Source organism: Bufo gargarizans, chromosome 1, assembly GCF_014858855.1.
Source record: "Bufo gargarizans isolate SCDJY-AF-19 chromosome 1, ASM1485885v1, whole genome shotgun sequence".
Taxonomy (NCBI): Eukaryota; Metazoa; Chordata; class Amphibia; order Anura; family Bufonidae; genus Bufo; species Bufo gargarizans.
This window is the reverse complement of record NC_058080.1, coordinates 99623344-99639830: the sequence shown is the minus strand read 5'-3', so window position 1 is coordinate 99639830 and position 16487 is coordinate 99623344. Positions and strand designations below refer to the sequence as shown.

The 16487-nt window shown below is 45.6% G+C and overlaps 1 protein-coding gene and 1 long non-coding RNA gene across 5 annotated transcripts in view; one reads left to right on the top strand and one right to left on the bottom strand.

Annotated features, from left to right (window-relative positions):
* Positions 1-16487, top strand: part of DDX60 (DExD/H-box helicase 60) — a 646547-nt gene that overhangs the window by 405598 nt on the left and 224462 nt on the right. The gene's annotated exons all lie outside the window — the stretch shown is intronic.
* LOC122940366 overlaps positions 12126-16487 on the bottom strand; it is a 107068-nt gene continuing 102706 nt past the window's right edge. The window contains exon 3 of the long non-coding RNA XR_006390269.1: positions 12126-12816. This is a non-coding gene — a long non-coding RNA (uncharacterized LOC122940366). The remainder of the gene's footprint in view (positions 12817-16487) is intronic.

Sequence of the window (16487 nt, the reverse complement as noted above, 5' to 3'; positions counted from 1 at the left end):
GTCAATTGGGTGGCCGACAGTGGATCCAGCACGTTCACATTATCTCCCACCCAGTCTTCTGCAGAAAGCGCACAGATGGCGCCTGAAAACCAACCCCATCAGTCTGTCACATCACCCCCATGCATACCAGGGAAACTGTCTCAGCCTCAAGTTATGCAGCAGTCTCTTATGCTGTTTGAAGACTCCGCTGGCAGGGTTTCCCAAGGGCATCCACCTAGCCCTTCCCCAGCGGTGAAAGACATAGAATGCACTGACGCACAACCACTTATGTTTCCTGATGATGAGGACATGGGAATACCACCTCAGCATGTCTCTGATGATGACGAAACACAGGTGCCAACTGCTGCGTCTTTCTGCAGTGTGCAGACTGAACAGGAGGTCAGGGATCAAGACTGGGTGGAAGACGATGCAGGGGACGATGAGGTCCTAGACCCCACATGGAATGAAGGTCGTGCCACTGACTTTCACAGTTCGGAGGAAGAGGCAGTGGTGAGACCGAGCCAACAGCGTAGCAAAAGAGGGAGCAGTGGGCAAAAGCAGAACACCCGCCGCCAAGAGACTCCGCCTGCTACTGACCGCCGCCATCTGGGACCGAGCACCCCAAAGGCAGCTTCAAGGAGTTCCCTGGCATGGCACTTCTTCAAACAATGTGCTGACGACAAGACCCGAGTGGTTTGCACGCTGTGCCATCAGAGCCTGAAGCGAGGCATTAACGTTCTGAACCTGAGCACAACCTGCATGACCAGGCACCTGCATGCAAAGCATGAACTGCAGTGGAGTAAACACCTTAAAACCAAGGAAGTCACTCAGGCTCCCCCTGCTACCTCTTCTGCTGCTGCCGCCTCGGCCTATTCTGCTGCTGCCGCCTCGGCCTCTTCCTCCGCCTCTGGAGGAACGTTGGCACCTGCCGCCCAGCAAACAGGGGATGTACCACCAACACCACCACCACCACCTCCGTCACCAAGCGTCTCAACCATGTCACACGCCAGCGTTCAGCTCTCCATCTCACAAACATTTGATAGAAAGCGTAAATTCCCACCTAGCCACCCTCGATCCCTGGCCCTGAATGCCAGCATTTCTAAACTACTGGCCTATGAAATGCTGTCATTTAGGCTGGTGGACACAGACAGCTTCAAACAGCTCATGTCGCTTGCTGTCCCACAGTATGTTGTTCCCAGCCGGCACTACTTCTCCAAGAGAGCCGTGCCTTCCCTGCACAACCAAGTATCCGATAAAATCAAGTGTGCACTGCGCAACGCCATCTGTAGCAAGGTCCACCTAACCACAGATACGTGGACCAGTAAGCACGGCCAGGGACGCTATATCTCCCTAACTGCACACTGGGTAAATGTAGTGGCAGCTGGGCCCCAGGCGGAGAGCTGTTTGGCGCACGTCCTTCCGCCGCCAAGGATCGCAGGGCAACATTCTTTGCCTCCTGTTGCCACCTCCTCCTTCTCGGCTTCCTCCTCCTCTTCTTCCACCTGCTCATCCAGTCAGCCACACACCTTCACCACCAACTTCAGCACAGCCCGGGGTAAACGTCAGCAGGCCATTCTGAAACTCATATGTTTGGGGGACAGGCCCCACACCGCACAGGAGTTGTGGCGGGGTATTGAACAACAGACCGACGAGTGGTTGCTGCCGGTGAGCCTCAAGCCCGGCCTGGTGGTGTGTGATAATGGGCGAAATCTCGTTGCAGCTCTGGGACTAGCCAATTTGACGCACATCCCTTGCTTGGCGCATGTGCTGAATTTGGTGGTGCAGAAGTTCATTCACAACTACCCCGACATGTCAGAGCTGCTGCATAAAGTGCGGGCCGTCTGTTCGCGCTTCCGGCGTTCACATCCTGCTGCTGCTCGCCTGTCTGCGCTACAGCGTAACTTCGGCCTTCCCGCTCACCGCCTCATATGCGACGTGCCCACCAGGTGGAACTCCACCTTGCACATGCTGGACAGACTGTGCGAGCAGCAGCAGGCCATAGTGGAGTTTCAGCTGCAGCACGCACGGGTCAGTCGCACTACAGAACAGCACCACTTCACCACTTCACCACCAATGACTGGGCCTCCATGCGAGACCTGTGTGCCCTGTTGCGCTGTTTCGAGTACTCCACCAACATGGCCAGTGGCGATGACACCGTTATCAGCGTTACAATACCACTTCTATGTCTCCTTGAGAAAACACTTAGGGCGATGATGGAAGAGGAGGTGGCCCAGGAGGAGGAGGAGGAGGAGGAGGAAGAGGGGTCATTTTTAGCACTTTCAGGCCAGTCTCTTCGAAGTGACTCAGAGGGAGGTTTTTGGCAACAGCAGAGGCCAGGTACAAATGTGGCCAGCCAGGGCCCACTACTGGAGGACGAGGAGGACGAGGATGAGGAGGAGGTGGAGGAGGATGAGGATGAAGCATGGTCACAGCGGGGTGGCACCCAACGCAGCTCGGGTCCATCACTGGTGCGTGGCTGGGGGGAAAGGCAGGACGATGATGATACGCCTCCCACAGAGGACAGCTTGTCCTTACCCCTGGGCAGCCTGGCACACATGAGCGACTACATGCTGCAGTGCCTGCGCAACGACAGCAGAGTTGCCCACATTTTAACCTGTGCGGACTACTGGGTTGCCACCCTGCTGGATCCACGCTACAAAGACAATGTGCCCACCTTACTTCCTGCACTGGAGCGTGATAGGAAGATGCGCGAGTACAAGCGCACGTTGGTAGACGCGCTACTGAGAGCATTCCCAAATGTCACAGGGGAACAAGTGGAAGCCCAAGGCCAAGGCAGAGGAGGAGCAAGAGGTCGCCAAGGCAGCTGTGTCACGGCCAGCTCCTCTGAGGGCAGGGTTAGCATGGCAGAGATGTGGAAAACTTTTGTCAACACGCCACAGCTAACTGCACCACCACCTGATACGCAACGTGTTAGCAGGAGGCAACATTTCACTAACATGGTGGAACAGTACGTGTGCACACCCCTCCACGTACTGACTGATGGTTCGGCCCCATTCAACTTCTGGGTCTCTAAATTGTCCACGTGGCCAGAGCTAGCCTTTTATGCCTTGGAGGTGCTGGCCTGCCCGGCAGCCAGCGTTTTGTCTGAACGTGTATTCAGCACGGCAGGGGGCGTCATTACAGACAAACGCAGCCGCCTGTCTACAGCCAATGTGGACAAGCTGACGTTCATAAAAATGAACCAGGCATGGATCCCACAGGACCTGTCCGTCCCTTGTCCAGATTAGACATTAACTACCTCCCCATAACCATATATTATTGGACTCCAGGGCACTTCCTCATTCAATCCTATTTTTATTTTCATTTTACCATTATATTGCGAGGCTACCCAAAGTTGAATGAACCTCTCCTCTGCCTGTGTGCTAGGCCTAAATATATGCCAATGGACTGTTGCAGTGGTGGCTGACATGAAGCCTGATTCTCTGCTATGACATGCAGACTAATTCTCTGCTGACATGAAGCCAGATTGTCTGTTACGGGACCTCTCTCCTCTGCCTGGGTGCTGGGCCTAAATTTATGACAATGGACTGTTGCAGTGGTGGCTGACGTGAAGCCTGATTCTCTGCTATGACATGCAGACTGATTCTCTGCTGACATGAAGCCAGATTGTCTGTTACGGGACCTCTCTGCTCTGCCTGTGTGCTAGGCCTAAATATATGCCAATGGACTGTTGCAGTGGTGGGTGACGTGAAGCCTCATTCTCTGCTATGACATGCAGACTGATTCTCTGCTGACATGAAGCCAGATCGTCTGTTACGGGACCTCTCTGCTCTGCCTGTGTGCTAGGCCTAAATATATGCCAATGGACTGTTGCAGTGGTGGGTGACGTGAAGCCTCATTCTCTGCTATGACATGCAGACTGATTCTCTGCTGACATGAAGCCAGATCGTCTGTTACGGGACCTCTCTGCTCTGCCTGTGTGCTAGGCCTAAATATATGCCAATGGACTGTTGCAGTGGTGGGTGACGTGAAGCCTCATTCTCTGCTATGACATGCAGACTGATTCTCTGCTGACATGAAGCCAGATTGTCTGTTACGGGACCTCTCTGCTCTGCCTGTGTGCTAGGCCTAAATATATGCCAATGGACTGTTGCAGTGGTGGGTGATGTGAAGCCTCATTCTCTGCTATGACATGCAGACTGATTCTCTGCTGTCATGAAGCCAGATTGTCTGTTACGGGACCTCTCTGCTCTGCCTGTGTGCTAGGCCTAAATATATGCCAATGGACTGTTGCAGTGGTGGGTGACGTGAAGCCTCATTCTCTGCTATGACATGCAGACTGATTCTCTGCTGACATGAAGCCAGATTGTCTGTTACGGGACCTCTCTGCTCTGCCTGTGTGCTAGGCCTAAATATATGCCAATGGACTGTTGCAGTGGTGGGTGACGTGAAGCCTCATTCTCTGCTATGACATGCAGACTGATTCTCTGCTGTCATGAAGCCAGATTGTCTGTTACGGGACCTCTCTGCTCTGCCTGTGTGCTAGGCCTAAATATATGCCAATGGACTGTTGCAGTGGTGGGTGACGTGAAGCCTCATTCTCTGCTATGACATGCAGACTGATTCTCTGCTGACATGAAGCCAGATTGTCTGTTACGGGACCTCTCTCCTCTGCCTGTGTGCTAGGCCTAAATATATGCCAATGGACTGTTGCAGTGGTGGCTGACGTGAAGCCTCATTCTCTGCTATGACATGCAGACTAATTCTCTGCTGACATGAAGCCAGATTGTCTGTTACGGGACCTCTCTCCTCTGCCTGGGTGCTGGGCCTAAATTTATGACAATGGACTGTTGCAGTGGTGGCTGACGTGAAGCCTGATTCTCTGCTATGACATGCAGACTGATTCTCTGCTGACATGAAGCCAGATCCTCTGTTACGGGACCTCTCTCCTCTGCCTGGGTGCTGGGCCTAAATTTATGACAATGGACTGTTGCAGTGGTGGCTGACGTGAAGCCTGATTCTCTGCTATGACATGCAGACTGATTCTCTGCTGACATGAAGCCAGATCCTCTGTTACGGGACCTCTCTCCTCTGCCTGGGTGCTGGGCCTAAATTTATGAAAATGGACTCTTACAGTGGTGGGTGACGTGAAGCCTGATTCTCTGCTATGACATGAAGACTGATTCTCTGCTGACATGAAGCCAGATTGTCTGTTACGGGACCTCTCTCCTCTGCCTGGGTGCCGGGGCCTAAATATCTGAGAATGGACTGTTCCAGTGGTGGGTGACGGGAAGCCAGATTCTCTGCTATGGAACCTCTCTCCAATTGATTTTGGTTAATTTTTATTTATTTAATTTTTATTTTAATTAATTTCCCTATCCACATTTGTTTGCAGGGGATTTACCTACATGTTGCTGCCTTTTGCAGCCCTCTAGCCCTTTCCTGGGCTGTTTTACAGCCGTTTTAGTGCCGAAAAGTTCGGGTCCCCATTGACTTCAATGGGGTTCGGGTTCGGGACGAAGTTCGGATCGGGTTCGGATCCCGAACCCGAACATTTCCGGGATGTTCGGCCGAACTTCTCGAACCCGAACATCCAGGTGTTCGCTCAACTCTAATGCCTGGTCATGCAGGTTGTGCTCAGGTTGAGAACGTTTATGCCTCGCTTCAGGCACTGATTGCACAGCGTAAAAACCACTCGTGTCTTGTCGTCAGCACATTGTCTGAAGAACTGCCACGCCAGGGAACTCCTTGGAGCTGGCTTTGTTGTGCTCGGTCCCTTGCTGCGGTGGGCAGTAGCAGGTGTACTGTCTAGGGGACGGCCGCTCTGCTTTTGTACCCTGCTCCCTCTTCTGCTGTGCTGGTGGCTCTGTGCGATCACCGCCTCTTTCTCCGAACTACACAGGTTACTCGCATGACCTTGATTCCATGTGGGGTCGAGGACCTCATCGTCCTCCACATCATCTTCCACCCAGTCTTCACCCCTGCCTTCCTTGTCGGTCTGCACACTGCAGAAAGCCACAGCAGTTGGCACCTGTGTTTTGTCATCATCCGAGACGTGCAGTGATGGTCCTCCCATGTACTCACCTTGAAACATAAGTGGTTGGGCAATGGTGGTTGGGCTGCGAGGGCCCTGGGAAACCCTGGTAACAGAGTCATCAAAAAGCAGAAGAGACTACTGCATGACTTGGGGCTCAGACTGCTTGGCTGATTTGCAAGGGGGTGAGGTGAAAGACTGATGGACATTGGCTACATGTGCCAACTCTGATCTTTCAGCAGGAGACTGGGTGGGAGACAATGTAAAGGAACTGGAGGCACTGTCAGCAACCCAATCTACTATCGCCTGTACTTGTTCTGGGCTCACCATTCGTAGAGCCGCATTAGGCCCGACCAAATATCACTGAAGGTTCTGTCGCCTACTCGCACCTGAGGAAGGTGTTTCACTTGTGCGTCTAGCTGGCATAGATCGACCACATCCTCTCCCTGCAACAGGAGCTCCACCAGCAGCACCATGACCGGGGCCACGTCCCTTTTTTGACGCTCTTCTCAAATTTAGGATCTTGCCAAAAATGGGTGTTTTTTTAATAGCAGAATACAACAACAGTATCTAAAGGGTGTATCTCACAATGACATATGCAGCAAAGGCTGCAAAATTAAGTACTTTGCCCAAAATAGGTGTTTTTTAATACCAGAATAGCACAGCAGTAACTAAAGTGTGATTCTCACACGTACAGATGCAGACAAGGCCGCAAATTGAGATTTTTTAGCCCAAAATAGGTGGGGTTTTTTTATACCAGAATAACACAGCAATATGTAAAGGGTGTCTCTCACAATGACATATGCAGAAAAGGCTGCAAAATTAAGTTTTTGCCCTAAATAGGTGTTTTTTTTTATAGCAGAATAGAACAACAGTATCTTGCCAAAAATGGGTGTTTTTTTTATAGCAGAATACAACAACAGTATCTAAAGAGTGTATCTCACAATGACATATGCAGCAAAGGCTGCAAAATTAAGTATTTTGCCCAAAATTTGTGTTTTTTAAATACCAGAATAGCACAGCAGTATCTAAAGCATGTATCTCAAACGTACAGATACAGACAAGGCCGCAAATTAAGATTTTTGCTCTAAATGGGTGTTTTTTAAAACCCAGAAAATTATAGCTGTATTTCTAGATTAAATTGCACACTGACTAATGCGGCAGAGGCCCAAGATGGAGGTTATCGCCAAAAATGGGTGTTTTTTAAAAGCCAGAAAATTATTTAAGTATTTTAAGCTTGTTTTTAACAATCACAGATGCAGCAAAGGCTGCAATATTAAGTACTTTGCCCAAAAAGGGTGTTTTTTTATAACAGAATATGACAGCAGTATATAACGCTTGAATTTCACACTGACAGATGCAGAAAAGGCCGCAAATTAAGTATTTTGCCCAAAATGGGTGTTTTTTTTAATACCAGAATATGACAGCAGTATATAACGCTTGAATTTCACACGTACAGATGCAGCAAGGGCTGTAAAAGTAAGTATTTTGCCCTAAATATGTGTTTTTTTAAACCCAGAAAATTATAGCTGTATTTCTAGCTTAAATTGCACACTGACTAATGCGGCAGAGGCCCCAGATGGAGGCTATTGCCAAAAATTGGTGTTTTTTAAAAGCCAGAAAATTATTGAAGTTTTTCAAGCTTGTTTTTAACAATCACAGATGCAGAAAAGGCTGCAATATTAAGTATTTTGCCCAAAAAGGGTGTTTTTTTATTAACAGAATATGACAGCAGTATATAACGCTTGAATTTCACACGTACAGATGCAGCAAGGGCTGTAAAGGCACCAGATGTAGGATATTGCCAAAAATTTGTGTTTTTTTAAACCCAGATTATTATTGCAGTATTTCAAGCTTGGATTTCAATGTCACAAAAGCACATATGCTGTGCTGGTGCACTGAGCTTGAATAAAATGGCCACCGCAGCCCACCTAACTAACAGACGGATACAAGCTATTTTTCTCTGTCACTGGGCTCAGGGCAGGGTAAAAAGATTGTGCACTGCACCAACAAAACAAAATCTTGGTAGATCGCACTTCTAATTAAAGATTCTGTCCTATTCTCTCCCTCACAGCAGCAGCATCCTCTACCTACACTAGTAACAGCACAGTGACGTGCAGTGCTATGTGACTCCAGGTTATATAGAGGCTGGGTCACATGCTGCACTGGCCAATCACAGCCATGCCTTTAGTAGGCATGGCTGTGGTGGCTTCTAAGGGCACAGAGTTAAACGCTTGTTGATTGGCTGCTCTGCAGCCTTTCAAAAAACGCCAATAAGTCGCCGAACCCCAAACCCAAACTTTTACTGAAATGTTCGGGTCCGGGGTCCAAAAATCCTAAAGTTCGATACGAACCCAAACTTTACAGTTTGGGTTCGTTCAACCCTATTTGTAACTTTCGCCACTCCTAAAATGCCTGTTTTAATAGCTACATGCATTCTCTGTGTAATAACAATTCTGGAACACCTATTCTTATGGCTCTGTGTGGTGCCATTCCTTTATTATTCCTGCTAGAAGTTCCTGCTAGCAGTCTGCAGTAAGAGTACAGAGGGGTGTCTTACTTCAGATTTCTAGCAATTCATTCATAACTTCTAGTAGAAATAATGAAGGAATGCACCACACAGAGCCATAAGAATAGATGCTCTAGAATGATGCTCCAGAATTATCACAGGGGGAATGCAACGTTTCCACATTTTCTTCACATTACACTCAAACTTAAATTTATTTTATTGAGATTTTATGTGATAGGCCAACACAAAGTAGCAAGTATGTGTGAAGGGACACAAACATGGTTTTCAAAATTTCTAATATATAAAAGCCTGAAAAGTGGAGCATGCATTTGTTTTCAGTCACCAGTACCGTGATGCCCCTAAATAAAATCCAGTGTGACCAACTGCCTTCAGAATTAACCTAATTTGTAAATAGAGTGCAACTGTGTATAATTTCTCAGTATACCTACAGCTGTTCTGTGAACATAAGTGATCAAACAGCTTCATGAAAACAACAGGATAAAGTTGTGGAGAAGTGTAAAACAGTTAGGTTAAAAAGAAATATTCCAAGCTGTGAACATCTCACCCAGCACTGTTCAATCCATCATTTAAAAATGGAAGGAGTATGGCAGAACTGAAAACTTACCAAGACATGGCTGTCCTCCTAAAGTGACAGCCCAGGCAAAGAGAGAACTAATTAGAGAAGCAGCCAAGTAGCTGTAAGGAATATTCTTTACGTTCCCCCTTATGTGTACCCCTTGTACAAGACTTCAGTATTCAGCTTGATTTGATCCTTATCTAGCGCCAGAGAGAGCGACAATGACACGAGACACACTTCTGTGCAGTTCAAAGTCACTCTGCATCTTTATTGATCTCATGAGACATATACAGTATAGTCCTAAATGACATGATGTTTAAGTTAACCAGTAACACTCGTCTTAGTCAACTACGCATTTCAGTTATCTTATCCTTTACCAGAGTCCAAGGCTATATATGATATGTGAGTTTTCCAAGAACTTTGCCCCCTACGTGTTCCTGTGCGTGATGTACTAATGTATAGATAGTGATGGAATATAAGCTTATATAAAAAAAATAGGCTTTGGACTGTAATAGAACCCTTCAACCCCTCTTAAAAACTACATATTTCTATAGAATGTGGTTTTTTTCATTTTGTTCCTTTCTTGTTTGTTTGTAAGCCTTTAGGTATTCCATATACCCTTCAGGAGTATAATCCTCAGGCTTTGTCGAGGTTGTGTTTGCCTCTTCTACCTCTACCGGAGTATAGAGGAATGTTGAGTGTACCCCTCTTTCGGCCACATTTTAACATATGGCAAGAAGGGAGGGCACGCACTGTAGACAACAGCAGAGGCACACTATTGCAGCAACCACGGCGAGTACCACTCCTTAGACATACCTTATTTGACCAAAGTCAGGTATCCAGCAAAAAAAGCCAGTCCCACCATCCTTGGTCAACATCTTGTTTTATATGTTTGATCATCTCTTCTAGTTGGCCTATTTAATCTTTTATTCCACGGGAGTGATCTGATAAATTGAAACAACACATCCCTGCGAACGCTGAGCATCTTATACCATGTTGAAGCAATAAATAGTAAATAGTTGCCCTATTCTGCAAGATAGCTTTTTTATATGATTGTATATCCAGCAGCATATCTTGCAGAACTGCACTAGTGACATTTATCTGTTTTACCATAAAACAGGCAAATTTTTATATTGTCCTGTGGTTATATATGGCCAACCCTGGTACCCCTATCAAAGACATCCCTAAACTCATGTATTCTGATCTAGAGAAGAGATTCACATTATAGTAACAATTTTCTGGTAGCTGTAGGGAAGTGTCTCTCGTGTGTCGTGTCTGCATTGCTGGGAATAGTGGTATCATTGCTAATGTCAACCTAGCTATTGTACAGGGTCCCTCTGTAATATTAGCTGGTATACAGTGGGGGAAATAATTATTTGACCCCTCACTGATTTTGTAAGTTTGTCCAATGACAAAGAAATGAAAAGTCTCAGAACAGTATCATTTCAATGGTAGGTTTATTGTAACAGTGGCAGATAGCACATCAAAAGGAAAATCGAAAAAATAACTTTAAATAAAAGATAGCAACTGATTTGCATTTCATTGAGTGAAATAAGTATTTGAACCCCTACCAACCATTAAGAGTTCTGGCTCCCACAGAGTGGTTAGACACTTCTACTCAATTAGTCACCCTCATTAAGGACACCTGTCTTAACTAGTCACCTGTATAAAAGACACCTGTCCACAGAATCAATCAATCAAGCAGACTCCAAACTCTCCAACATGGGAAAGACCAAAGAGCTGTCCAAGGATGTCAGAGACAGAATTGTAGACCTGCACAAGGCTGGAATGGGCTACAAAACCATTAGCAAGAAGCTGGGAGAGAAGGTGACAACTGTTGGTGCGATTGTTCGAAAATGGAAGGAGCACAAAATGACCATCAATCGACCTCGCTCTGGGGCTCCACGCAAGATCTCACCTCGTGGGGTGTCAATGGTTCTGAGAAAGGTGAAAAAGCATCCTAGAACTACACGGGAGGAGTTAGTTAATGACCTCAAATTAGCAGGGACCACAGTCACCAAGAAAACCATTGGAAACACATTACACCGCAATGGATTAAAATCCTGCAGGGCTCGCAAGGTCCCCCTGCTCAGGAAGGCACATGTGCAGGCCCGTCTGAAGTTTGCCAATGAACACCTGAATGATTCAGAGAGTGACTGGGAGAAGGTGCTGTGGTCTGATGAGACCAAAATAGAGCTCTTTGGCATTAACTCAACTCGCTGTGTTTGAGGGAAGAAAAATGCTGCCTATGACCCCCAAAACACCGTCCCCACCGTCAAGCATGGGGGTGGAAACATTTTGCTTTGGGGGTGTTTTTCTGCTAAGGGCACAGGACAACTTATTCGCATAAACGGGAAAATGGACGGAGCCATGTATCGTGAAATCCTGAGCGACAACCTCCTTCCCTCTGCCAGGAAACTGAAAATGGGTCGTGGATGGGTGTTCCAGCACGACAATGACCCAAAACATACAGCAAAGGCAACAAAGGAGTGGCTCAAGAAGAAGCACATTAAGGTCATGGAGTGGCCTAGTCAGTCTCCGGACCTTAATCCAATCGAAAACCTATGGAGGGAGCTCAAGCTCAGAGTTGCACAGAGACAGCCTCGAAACCTTAGGGATTTAGAGATGATCTGCAAAGAGGAGTGGACCAACATTCCTCCTAAAATGTGCGCAAACTTGGTCATCAATTACAAGAAACGTTTGACCTCTGTGCTTGCAAACAAGGGTTTTTCCACCAAGTATTAAGTCTTTTTTTGTTAGAGGGTTTAAATACTTATTTCACTCAATGAAATGCAAATCAGTTGCTATCTTTTATTTAAAGTTATTTTTTCGATTTTCCTTTTGATGTGCTATCTGCCACTGTTACAATAAACCTACCATTGAAATGATACTGTTCTGAGACTTTTCATTTCTTTGTCATTGGACAAACTTACAAAATCAGTGAGGGGTCAAATAATTATTTCCCCCACTGTATATGTGTGACTAGTATTTCCACAGGCCAATACCCATCCTGTTGGTAGAGGTACATGTTTGTCTAGGGATGGTACTGTTTTTGTAATATTACATTTCATATTTTTTTCTGATACTATCTTTTTACAGTTACCTAGATCTCTATCACAAATATTTGGCTTACTCTTTGTTCTGCATTTTTGCTTGTATGTAGGGAGGCAATAATGTCTCATCACAGGTGAAATTATAACATATTTCTGCCGCTGTAACAAGACCTGTGATTATTTCTATCATATTACTTTGCAGAGTCTCATATGTAGGACAGTTATAACGAGCATGATAAGGATTTACATATCCATATTTAACATCATGATCCTGTAAATCTGTGTCATTCGCTTGGGAACGTAGGAGCCCCGTCCATACATCTACTGGGTTGGGGACTGCAATTATCAAGGCACAACATTTCAGCCATCTCGAGGAATTTATCTTCTTTGAGGTCAAGGCTGTCTGCCTCCGTTAGTACCTCTGGGCCTCGTTGGAGGTCAGGGCTGTCTGCCCCCGTTAGTACCTCCTGTCCTTCTTCAAGGCCAAGGCTGTCTGCCTCAGTTTTCTGCCTCCTCTCTTTCTCTCACAAGCTTCACTCGGGTGGCGTGGATCCAAATTGGAGATTATTCAGTTAGCACAGCTGTTCTGGTTACTGCAACCACGGTAGTAGGTGGGCCATATACGAAATCACCTTGAGCTCTTCCCTTCTTCAGTGTTTTCGACCACCACCTCATCCCCCACCCTGTATGGGTGGGTGGGTTCCTGTGGAAAAGAGGGAGACTTACAAGCAACTTTATCCTCAGTTTTGTACCTGTATCAATTTGGTGACATAGTCCTCCCTTATTAAATCAAAGTCTTCTTCCTGCACTATCATTGGACCCAGGGGGTGGGGAAAGGCCTCCCCATGAGTATCTCAATGCTGTTTATGTCCTATTCCGTGGAAATGTGCTATTAAGATGGAAGCACTGTGTTGGGGGAATGCATAATTTCCCCACTTCGCAGACTAATCCTATATTAGGATTTTTCTGCAATACTGGATAACACCAGTCTTACTGTTCATGTTCAGTGGCATACCACTGAAGATCAGTAAGTATTTGCAACATCTCAGGGGTTGGAGGTGCCAGACATGGCATCTCCCAATGGTTACACAAACCTGTGGGGTTGCATTTGGCCACTCATTTTGCCACCCTATCTGCCAGCGCATTGCCCTGTGAGACATGATCCTTACCATCTGCTGCCGTAATTCCTCTCTTCTCCCTAATCACACCACGGTCCCACACTACCCCATGTGTCTACCTACTCTCAGTATAGATGGTGACAGGTCTATCAGTATGTAGAATACATGCCCTAGTGAGTGCAATGAGCTCAGCTGCCCGCTGTGTTGAGTGTGGATGTCCTTGAGTAGGCCCACAACATTACGAGTGGTGTGCAAAATGGTGTAATGTCACATTGTGAAAAGAGTTGCCAATTCTACCATCATAGCACAGGCTGCAAGAGAACACAGACATGCCGGCATCTCTTGAGAAAAATACACAAGGACGCAACTTGCCTCCGTTTTCTCGTGTCAGTACACCCGCCATGGTTTTACAAATTTGGCGTGCAAACATGTGGAAGGGCATATTATAGTCAGAGAGGCCCAGCCCTAGACTCGTCATGAGTGAACATTTCAGATAATCAAATGCATTGTACATTTCAGAAGACCATTTAATCAAATCTGGATTTTCGTCCAGAGTGGCTTGCCTCAAAACATTGTTATAATAGGAGCAATCAGGAATCCATTGTCTACAGTAGTTTATCATCCCAAGGAAAGATAACATTTCTTTCTTGGTGTGCGGGGTGACCAGACCCGCAATAGACTGGACTCTTTCTGCGCTGATTCTACTTTCACCTTTTGTGAGGACAAAGCCCAAGTATTCAACCTGCATTTTACACTATTGCATATTCTTAAGTGTCACTTTGTGACCACATCCTGACAATCATTATAACAGTGATAAACCATCCTGAATGCTGGCCTCTGCTGACATGCTACACAGTAGCAAATCATCGACATATTGCAACAGCACAGAACCTTGGGGGGGGGGGGGTACCGTGGTTTTAACGTGGCTTGGAGGACTATGCTGTACACTACAGGTGAATCAGCATATCCCTGGGGTCTGCACCAGATCAGTTGACGTCCATCAAAGGAAAAAGCAAAAAGTAGTCTGGTTATCTTATCAACTGGGATAGAAAAGAATGCATTTTTCAGATCTATCACACTGAACCAGACAGCATCTGCTGGAATGGCAGATAATAATTAAGTGACATCAGGTACAACAGGGGCTATTAGGCACAATGATGTTGTTGATGGCCCTTAAATCCTGTACAAAGCGGGTAGTACCATCTGCCTTTGTCACTGGATTCACGGGCGTGCTGTAGGGTGAAATCACCTCTGCCAGGATTCCCTTTTGTAGGAATTCTTCTATCATTGGCCTAAGTCCATCAAGTTTCTCTTTTGACAGCGGGTATTGTTTCTGATATACTGAGATAACACCTGGTTTCACAGTAGCTGTGTAAAGTGTGCAATCTATGAATCCTGTGTCATATTCATTTGAGGACCATAATGCAGGATTAATGTTATTAAAGGGAACCTGTCACCGGGATTTTGGGTAAAGAACTAAGGACATGAGTTGCTAGATGGCCACTAGCGCATCCGCAGAATCCAGTCCCCATAGCTCTGTGTGCTTTTATTGTGTCAAAAAAAAGATTTGATACATATGCAAATTAACATAAAAGAGTCATATCTTACTTGTCTGACCAGAGAAGAGTCATATTTTCAAGCTCTGACTCATCTCAGGTTAATTTACATATGTATCAAATTATTATTTTTACACAATATAAGCACACAGAGCTATGGGGACTGGGTATTGCGGATGTGCTAGTGGCCATCTAGCAACCCATGTTCTCAGCTCTATACACAAAATCCTGTTGACAGGTTCCCTTTAAGTTCTGGGTGGTCCCGTATATTTGCAAGAATCAGTGGCCCCGGTGTAGAGATTGGAATGAGACCTGAGTGTACTCTTATGCCCTGATTCTTTGCTGATACCTGCAAGTCAAGCTTAATGAACAAATCTCTCCCTAACAGGCTGACTGGGCAATCTTAGTATAATGCTAAATACATGATCTGTGATGTATTCCCTGTCCATGGTCTTAAGTGGTAGTGAGTCAGTTTTGAAAGGTTTTGTTAAAACCCTATTAATTCACATAGAAGATTCTTTTTCCTCCCACTCTTTAGTCATCTAAGTCCACCCGTTTTAGTCGGACGCTGTGGTCCTCCTTTTGTCCATCAGTAGTGTGCCAGCTGTCCATAAGAACAGAGCTCTGATGTTAAGCTCAACACTTAACATATAACACATAACTCCAAACATTGAAACAAACAGATCGGACAATACAGACATGAACACACAAAGGGCCCATAAAAACTTTTCATTGACTTCAATAAAAAAAATGTACAGCTTGATCAATGCTGTTGGCACCAATAAAAACCAAAAACTTCCAAGAAAAATTAAATTAAATTCTCAATGCGCATATTATATGAGAACAAATACCGTACTCCATACACATTCACATTTTCATGTATTTATTTTCACAAACAGCTCATAACCTCGCCCTCATACATAAAAACTGAATTGCATACACAGCTCTGCTAAAAACATCTTAGTCTTCCTACATTTTCAACTCCTCTACAACTCAAAGCCACACCCATTCACATTCCACTGAATCATGTATTCCAACCTATTTACACAATTTCTTTGTTTCATTTCAAAACTTTCAGCACAGACAAACACAGCTTTTCTGGAAACAGATAACCACACCACACCCAGCTTATAAGAAGACAATATACATGTTATAATCATACAGTAATTTTGTTAAACCCAAATCATCTTATATGCCAGGTGGTCTTAGTTAGTGTTTGCACATATATAATAAATGTTGTTAAAAGCTGGATTGCTACACATATAACATTACTTATTCTGCATAATTCCATATCCCATGATGGGTCAGGTTCAAAATACGGCCAGGCGGCAGTGTCGCCTAAGCATAGACCCTTGACCATGTACATGTGATATATGCTATTGTCTCCTTCCCTGGGAAAGGGGTCTACTGCTTCCATTGCCTCCGTCCACCCTGCCAAATTATCTACCCATGGGTTAACAAGGTAATACTTTGTAGGACTGACTCGGGCAACATATTGTTTACATGTTTCTCCTGGTTCTGGTTTAGGGTAATCTGTCTTAGATTTTTTTGACTACCCATTATCAAAACTTATTTTCTTACAAAAAGAATTCAAAACAGTAATAGCAAAAACAAAACAGAATGTTAGTCTTGGGACGACAGCTGTACACTTACGACCCAGCCTGTCACTTCCCCTTATATAACTGTTGTTAGGCAAAGCA